The sequence below is a fragment of the Triticum urartu genome, chromosome 4A (assembly GCF_056163025.1).
Source record: "Triticum urartu cultivar PI428250 chromosome 4A, HENAU_Tu73, whole genome shotgun sequence".
In the NCBI taxonomy this organism is placed as follows: Eukaryota; Viridiplantae; Streptophyta; class Magnoliopsida; order Poales; family Poaceae; genus Triticum; species Triticum urartu.
The window spans coordinates 306,354,947-306,364,563 of NC_141876.1; positions in this window are offsets into that span (position 1 = coordinate 306,354,947).

Below are 9,617 nucleotides of genomic sequence, written 5' to 3' on the forward strand. Positions count from 1 at the left end.
ATCATTGATGAATCCTTTGATACAAACTATATACTGTTTAAGAATCAGAATGGTGAAGTGTTTGCCAGGTACATTGGTACTAACTGCAGAAATGGACCGCCTATGAAGAAGATCTGGGTTCCGAAAAAGTGTCTGGAAAATCTTCCTGTGAATGTCTTCATGACACCTCACTTGAAGAAGACAAACCTCAGACCAAAGGCTTCATACGGTCCAAAGGCTTCATACAAACAGAGGACTCACCCGAGTCACACTAACACAAATGTTTTGCAGGGAAACCATACTCAGGCATATGTATATGAGAGTGGTTCATCAAACCGTCATGTTCATATGACCAAAAATTATTCTGCTTATTCTTATGAGTACTATTGTCCACCTGCAAGACTGTTTGCTAAGGCTTCAAAGCCAAAATTCTCAGATGCTGCACTTAGACTTATTGCTTCTAAGCCACCCTTGAAGATGTGGGTGGTTAAGAAGGCTTAACTCTCTTTTGCAGGGAAAGGTCTCCAGCAGAAAACCAAAATCTTCTGACGCTATTGCTGGGGACCTTAAAAATCTTGTAGGGCGCAAGATAAAATGCCCGAATGGCATCATTATGTACTTCATTCCTGAATCGCATGCTACTCTCCCTATTAGTCCTAATTTGGATCTAAGTTTTCATAACCCACTGGTTCGTCAAATGTTTTTGCTTCACAATTCTCTTCGTGAAGCCTATCCCCCTAACCGCACTGTAGGGTACGACACCAGCGTCTTCAAAGTCTTCAGAATGGATTATTGACAGTGGATGTACAAATCACATGACTGGCAAAAGAAGCCTTCTTATGGACTCAACCTTACGTCCATCCAACAAGAGCCACATCACATTTGCTGACACTGGTAAAAGTAAGGTATTGGGTCTAGGTAGAGTTGCAAATCTCAAAGGATCAACACATGGATAAAGTCATGCTTGTTGAATCCCTTGGCTTCAACTTAATGTCTGTCTCAATGCTCTGTGATTTGAACATGATCGTAATGTTTGGAAAATATCGTTGTCTTGTACTAATGGAATCTGACAAGTCTCTAGTGTTTGAAGGGTGTCGAAAAGATAATCTGTATGTGGTAGATTTCTCAGCAGGTCCACAACTTGTAGTATGTCTTCTTGCAAAAGCTTCAGAATGCTGGCTTTGGCATCGGAGGCTTAGGCATGCTGGCATGAGGAACCTCCACACCCTTGCGAAGAAGAAGCATGTCATAGGCATCGAGGGCGTCAAGTTCAAGAAAGATCACTTATGCGGTGCCTGTGAAGCAGGGAAGATGACGAGGGCAAAACATCCCTCGAAGACAATCATGACCACTACTCGACCCTTCGAACTGCTTCACATGGATCTTTTCGGTCCCACTCATTACTCAACTTTTACTACTACTGCTTGCCTCTATGGCTTCGTCATTGTTGATGATTACTCTATACTTGGGTGCACATAATCCTTTACAAGACTGAAGTGCAGGATGTCTTCAGACGCTTCGCCAATCGTGCTATGAACAATTTTGGCGCCAAGATAAAGCACATCAGAAGAGACAATGGGACTGAATTCAAGAACACTGGCCTTGATACATATCTTGATACCTTGGGCATCACACATGAATTCTCAGCTCCGTACACGCCACAGCAGAATGGCGTCGTCGAACGCAAGAACATAACACTCATTGAGATGGCCAGAACGATGTTAGATGAATACAAGACTCCAAGAAAATTCTGGACTGAAGCCATTGACACTGCATGCCATACAATCAATCGTGTTTATCTTCACAAGCTTCTGAACAAGACATCTTATGAGCTCCTTACTGGCAAAAAGCCTAATGTCAGTTACTTCAGAGTATTTGGCGCAAGGTGCTGGATCAAGGACCCACATCACACCTCAAAATTTGCACCAAAAGCACATGAGGGTTTTATGCTTGGATATGGAAAGGATTCTCACTCCTACAGAGCCTTCAATCTCTTTCATCACAAAGTGGTTGAAACAGTGGATGTGCGGTTCGATGAGACAAATGGTTCACAAAGAGAGCAACTGCCAAATGTGCTAGATGAGATTCCAGCTAGTGAATCAATCAAGCTAATGGGAACTGGAGAGATTATACCTTCATGTTGATCAGTGTTGATCAGGTTGAGACACTACCTGGTTCATGGGAACTGGAGAGATTATACCATCATATGTCTTCTGATCTGTGTTGTTGTTGGGAGGAATGTCTTCAGGCTGAGCATTGTCTTCATGTTGATCAGGTTAATGATAAGTTCCCTAGATCCCACTCTTTTCATGAAGACATATGATGGTGAACTGTTTGTGTGCCAAATATATGTGGATGACATTATCTTCGGCTGCACAAATCAGAAGTACAGTGAAGAGTTTGGATATATGATGCAAGAGCAATATCAGATGTCCATGATGGGGGAGCTGAAGTTCTTCCTTGGTCTTCAAATATGACAACAACGCAATGGCATCTTCATATCTCAAGAGAAGTATCTCAAAGATTGCCTGAAGAAGTTCGGTATGCAAGACTGCAAGGGCTTCACAACACCAATGCCAGCCAAACATCATCTGGGTCCTGACGACAATGGTAAAGAGTTCGATCAAAAGGTATACCGCTCCATCATTGGTTCTTTACTTTATCTATGTGCATCTAGGCCAGATATTATGCTTAGTGTTTGCATGTGTGCTCGATTTCAAGCGGCACTAAAGGAGTCGCATCACTTAGCTGTGAAGCGAATTCTTCGATATTTGGCTCACACCCCAACTCTAGGATTATGGTATCCAAAGGGCTCAGAGTTTGATTTGGTTGGATTCTCGGATGCTGATTATGCTGGTGACAAAGTTGATCGCAAGTCTACATCAGGCACATGTCACTTTCTGGGACGATCACTTGTATGTTGGTCTTCAAAGAAGCAGAACTGTGTATCTCTCTCCACTGCTGAATCTGAATACATTGCTGCTGGATCTTGCTGCGCTCAGCTTCTGTGGATGAAGCAAACACTCAAGGACTATGGCATTCATCTGAAGCAAGTGACACTATACTGCGACAACGAAAGCGCCATCAAGATTGCCAACAACCCAGTTCAGCACTCGAAGACAAAGCACATTGAAATTCGTCATCACTTTCTCAGAGATCATGTTGTGAAGGAAGACATTGATATCATACACGTCAACACTGAAGAGCAATTGGCAGATATCTTCACCAAGCCCTTGGATGAGAAGAGGTTTTGCAAGTTATGGTGTGAGCTAAATATCCTGGAATCTTCAAATGTCCTGTGATCAGGCACACATCCTAACCCTTATGCATATTGATGACTTAGATGTGCAACACACGAAGTGAAGTATATCTTCAATCAATGAAGACATACATTCTAAGTGTGAATACATTAATGTGGAATTTGACTTCGGAGCACCACGATAATTGTGCGCCGTGTCTGGGTCTAATACTTCCTATACGGTGGGTAACGCCACCACCAAACGTTCCGTTTTGAAGTGTTTCTCTCATGGCGTTACCTTGCAATGTCTTCACATTTGGTTTGGCTTCGAACATATTTTAATGATTATCTTCACTACGTTGATTATAGAGATATATATATATATATATATACTAGTGTTCTGTCCTCTACAGCATTCACTTATAGCTATGTCTTCGTGTTGAATCTTTTGAACTAAGTGAATGTGATCGGACCCCAAACTTCTCTATGCTTTCTATCTCAAATTCTATCTCTCTAAGTCATATGCATTCATTGAAACTGTCGAATGTCTTCATTGCGTCCTTGTCAGCAGAAGATATAGAGACAACCATAAAGTCCGTTTTCAATGCTCATTCCTCCACATAAAATCCGGAGAAGCAGGAACGACCGCCCGACAATCCAGGCGTGCGTGGGACGTGGAACAAACCCCAAACTTCCGCAAACTGGCCACGCGTTCCTCAGATGCGAATCGCCAGGGGCACCTGTGTAATAGCACAGTGCCGCCCCTGTGCCTATAAATTCACACTTACCGCGGTCATTATCTCCTTCTTCCACCCTCGCACGAACCCTGGCGCCACCGCTAGCTCTTGACGATGCCGGTGATGAAGCGCTTCGCTGCCGCAACTTCTCCGACGCCGTCTTCACGCCGATCGCGGACATCGTCCTCTCCGCCGTCGCCGTAGGTGTCTTCCGTCGCCAAGTTAGGGCACGGAGGATTGAACTGCTCGGCATCATCTCCCACTCCGTCTAGCAGTTCCAAGTGTGGTAAATAAAACTTCTTTTTACAGCCCCTGTTGATCTCATGGTTCTATCACTTTCTACCATAAGAAGTTTCTCTTCACACAAGTTAGATCTCTCAATCTGCATCTCATAACATGCCTAGTATATTCACTTGTGCTTCATGAAGTAGTTAGATTCCTCACTTGTACTGATCTGTGGGTTCGTACAAATCTGGAACCAACTTCTTATCTATGAGTGAATGTCTTCGCACGATGAGGTCAATGTCTTCTAAACTGATTAATCTTCAACACCTTCTGAGAATGCATATGACCTCTTCCCCTTCCCTCGCACCTTAATGCTGTCACAGGTACATGTCCGTGGGAGAATCCTTCGATTCTCATAGTCTGCATTCATTTGCAGAATTCCTACAGCATCACATAAATTCTCCTGAAGCCAGTTCCTGTTGGTCCAGCAAAAGAAAGCCTGTGAAGCCTTTGAAAGTTTTGAAGCCTTTCAAGTTAAAGTTTATGGCTTCAGAAGCAGCAGCAAGGAAGGGGGGCAGACAGCGACATGGAGGAACTTCCAAAGATCTGCCTGAAGACCTGGCAGAAATGTATAAAACAGATCCTGAAGAGAATTATGGGCAGCGCAAGACCCGAATCCAATGGATTCGACGCTACTGGGCAGAACAATGGTTCAAATACCGCTTCACAACCCAAGAGTATGCTGAGAAAAGTGTCATCAAAAGACCGTGGGGAGACATCTTATACAAGAACCTTGTACCCAGGTCCAGAGATGAAGCTATTGCCCAAAGCTTCTATCCATGCATGGTTCGTGGGCCACAGCCTGATGATGCACATCCATCGTCACTACTCTGGTGTCGTGACGACAATCTGTTCAAGCGCAACTTCCAGTTTGCCAAACAATCAACGAAGCAGAACAAGAAGAAATTTGGGTTAGACTTCAACCCTGGTCCCTCCGCACCAAGGGCAGATGGCACACGCGACGCAAAACCCAATATCATCGGTCCGTATGCCAACCTTGAGGGCCTCATCACCCGCATCTTAGTCCAAGGGACTGCCGTGAATGACCCTCCAGCTGACTCTGAGTCTGATGAAGCTCCTGCTGTGCCAAAGCCGAAGCAGTCGAAGAAGCCAAAAGCTTCAAAGCCGGCCCCTTCACCACAAGTCTCAAGGGCGAAGCCATTGGCAACTGCACCTCCTGAAGACAGTGTGCAATCTGAAGACGTATCACGTGTCTCCAAGCCCCAGAAGGCCAAGATGCCTCAGCCACACACCGGCAAAGAGCTCACAGCTGCTGACATTCTGCGCAGCGAAGCCATTGATCTGTCAAGTGATGAAGATCTTGGAGATGACGCTCTCGAGCAGCTCATCAAGAGTAAAGAAGAAGCTGAAATCTTCAACAATTTGCCTCTCTTTGATGTCGCCATCATCCACAACTTCATCGACGAATGGTTTGCCACACCAAACATCAGCTTCGATGATCTGCAGCTGCCCGTTGGCCTCAGCGTCGCCTTCCAAGGCGCTATTGCTTCAGAACTTGTAATTGCCCAGCGCATTGTTGAACTAAAGCAGAAAATTGATCATGAAAAGGCTCAGTTCAAGAAGCATATGGCCAAGCTCAGCGTACAAGAAGTGAAGAGCTTCAAGATCATGTTGCACGAACTAAAGGAAAACTTTCTGAAGAAGCATGCAGAAGCTCAAGGTTCGCGGCAGCGAATGAAGACTCTTGCAGACAGATGTGTGCAGGCCTACAATGAGGCCGAGAAGCGCAAGGCACTTGGGCGTCCTGGCATCGACCCCAAGATGGCCGCGAAGAAGAAGAAGAAGCCTGCTATGGCTGAACCAGAGGCACCAAGGCAAGAAGCAGTTCCAATTGTCTTCCCAACTACAACGACTGGCTCGAAGCCAAAGAGCCGGTCAACCGCTTCAGAGCTCAAGAAGACGCGAACTGCAGAGGCTGAAGCCAGGAAGCGGAAACACTCTGAAGCCTCTCCTTCTGCCCCCACTCAGAAGAAGCGAAAGATCAAGAAAGCTCGGGCTGCTCCCACAGAGCCCTTGATGGTTGAACCCCTTTCTGTCGTCTATCCTGACGCAGAACGACAACTGACAGTTCATGAGCCTGCTTCCATAGAGGCTCCTGAAGCTGAAGACATACCAGCAGCCGACCCCATCGCTGCTGAAGACATTGGTCATCAGGACAATGTACAAGATGATGCAGCCCTTCCTCAGTATGAACACAGCGAACTCATCAGCATTGGTCGTCCTCTAACGCCAATTGCACAAGATGCGTCATGGGCGGATCGCCCTCAAGAGGAAGAAGACAATGAGGCCCAGCCCACTCCAACCCCACAGGCGTCGTCTGCATTCCGCAAGCTTCGCAAAGGTCCAAGGCCTCAAGTCTATGCTGAAGACATTCCGGCTGCATCAGCCGCAGAAGAAGCACCACAAGAGCCCACTCCTATGCTCCACCAAGAAGCAGTTCTCCAGGAGAACGTGCTTGTGACTGATCCTCCAGCTAGTCAAGCGGAGGCTGAAAATATTGAGGCTGCCACAACCAACACTGAAGCCAATGTGGAGCCCTCCCCACCAAAAGCTTCAAAAGACAGCGAAGCTACTGATCCAGACACTTCTGTTCCTGAGTCTGCTGCAGGTCCTCAATTTGATTACCATGTTGAGCATAGGCCTCATGTCTAGAAGCCAGTCCCACGGCTGCCGAGGTTCCCAGGTCCTGCATCAGCACCTGGATCCTTTAACATCAACAGCTTCAAGGCAGATAATACGTTCTTCAACAGCTCCAAGAACCCCTATTCAAGGGAAAGGATTTCATCAGATAGGTTCTGGAGCTATCCTCAGCGCAGCTACTATTCATGCATCCTATACAACCAAGGTCGCATCTTCCCGCACAAGCGCCTTGATGTTGAAGCTATTGATGGTCTGCCCTGTCTAGAGGAAGCATTGGATTGCTTCAAGCAAGTGGGTCTGCTGCAGTTTGTAACTGATGAAGAGCACTGGAATGAAGAGCTTCTGCTGCAATTCTATGCCACCCTCCACATCAAAGGATACAACAGAGATCCGAAGACTTGGGCCCTGGAGTGGATGACCGGCAATGTCCATCACGAAGCCAATGCATTTGATATCATTAAGCTCACCAGCCTGCCCACTCCTGGCGAATTCTTCGAGGAAGGCTGTCCACTGCACACTGAAGCTCTTGAGAGCATATTCCAGAGGCCTGAACCGAATATGAGTCAGATGCTCTCAATGATGAAGCCATTGCCCCACGATGCTCCTTATCCAACAGAGTTCTTCGTTGAAGACTTTGAGTACCTGCCCAGAACCATCTATCACATTATCCGGCGGACTCTTTGGCCTATCAAAGGGCACTCTCCAAATGCCAAGATCGAGGGTGCAATGAAGACTCTGCTGTTTTGTATCCTTCATGGCAAATGCTTCAACGCACAGGACTTCTTCATACGTCAACTAGCTGCATCAGGCTCAGATTTACTTGGTTTGAAGTTCTATGCTCCTTGGGTAATGAGACTGATCAAGCTTCACTCTGCGATCTCATATCAGCCCTCAGCCCGCAACCATCGGATCTTCTTGCCAGATGTGGATACCTCTGCTGAAGCTATATATCCTGAGCCTGCCAAGCAACCTTTGAGTCTTCAGAATGCAGAACACCAGAGCTTCACTCAGAACGTTGAAGGTGTTGAAGCCATCTCCAGGGTGTATCCTTTGGCTGGCACTACACGTGCACCACACCCTGCTTCAACTGAAGCCACTGACAGTGCAACTGCTTCAAGACCCAAGAAGCGCGCTCGTGTTCTCAATGACCGAGAGCTTCTTGTGGCCCTTCATCAAAAACAAGATAGGCATCATGACTGGATAAAGCGTCAGATGAAAAGCCTCTTGGTGGATGTTAATCGTCTTCGAAATCTTGCCACCAAGAATGCTTTCGTTACCCATGAAACCTGTCGTCGTACATGGAAAGGGCTATCAATGATGTGTACTGAAGCTGAACTTGAAGAGGATGGCTTCACTAAGCGATTCAAGTTTGACACCACACCTCCTAGAAGGGCTGTGTGATGCGAAGCACACCATCACTTGAAGACTCTGAGTTTTCTTCATCTGCTGCCACAGTCACTGCCAGAATCATTGATGAAGAAGACGATGCTACCTCACCGCCACCTGCTTCAGCACCTCCAAGCTCTTCTGCACCGCCAAACACCTCCAACGACCCTGCTGCTCCTGGGAACGAGTAGACGCTCTATGTCTTCAAACCTTTCTGGTCCTTGCTGACAAAAGGGGGAGAAGCATATGGGTTGATAGTCTTCAAGCGGGTCCATATGGGCGGGTGCTTTATGTTTTGTTATATTTTGCTTCGTGCTTACAACTCTCGTTTTACATTTGGTTCTTATGAGTTATAACACTTAAACCAGATGGTCGTCTGCTACTTGTTTGCCACCCTGTTTTGCGAAGATAAATTCCGCACTTATCTTATTCTGCAGACGTCCATTTTCCATTATGCATGTCATTATCTTCATATTCCTTCACATGCATAGTGGATTGTCATCATAAGTTGAAGTGGATCTCCACAAGTACATCTTGCCATGTGCATTTGCATTCCAAAGGCAAATTACTTATATGCACATCTTCAGGGGGAGCCCTTGCAACTTATGAAGACAATTCCCTTACAAATTTCACAGATTATATTCCCCGTTGAAAACTTCAACTAGTTTGTCATCAATCGCCAAAAAGGGGGAGATTGTAAGTGCATCTAGTGCCACCCCTAGTTGGTTTTGGAGTATTGACGACAAACCTAGCTGAGGGACTAATGTGTTTGTGAAAATTGCAGGATAACACAGGTAGAAGTCCCTCATTGATTCGGTTTTACTACCAGAGATGACCCCTAAAATGTATGAAGACATTGAAGTCAAAGGTGGTATATGAAGATATTCATATTGAAGACTATGACAAAAGAAGACACGTTATGAAGCCTATGGAGCTCGAAGACGTAGATCTTTCGTAGTTCTTTTTCTTTTGTGTTGAGTCATAGGAACCACCGTACTGTTAAGTGGGGTCCAGGAGAACCAGTCAGAATGACTGAAGTGATGCCTAAACCAAAAACCTATGTCTTCGAGTGAAGACAATGAGAGCGAATCTTGTCCAGAGCCGGACAAGTCAGCTTTGCTTGTAGCCCAAGTAAAGTTGCCATGAGAGTTTGAAATCTGACCGTTGAGACACTTGTCAGTTCCTTAGTGACCCAGGGTCATTTCGGACAAATCAGATCGGGTTGCCAAGTGGCTATAAATAGCCCATCCCCTACAACCATAAACGATTGGCTGCTCAGATTTCAGTGCACGGCTTTTGTCGTTTGAGAGCAACCCACCTCGAAGCCGGCA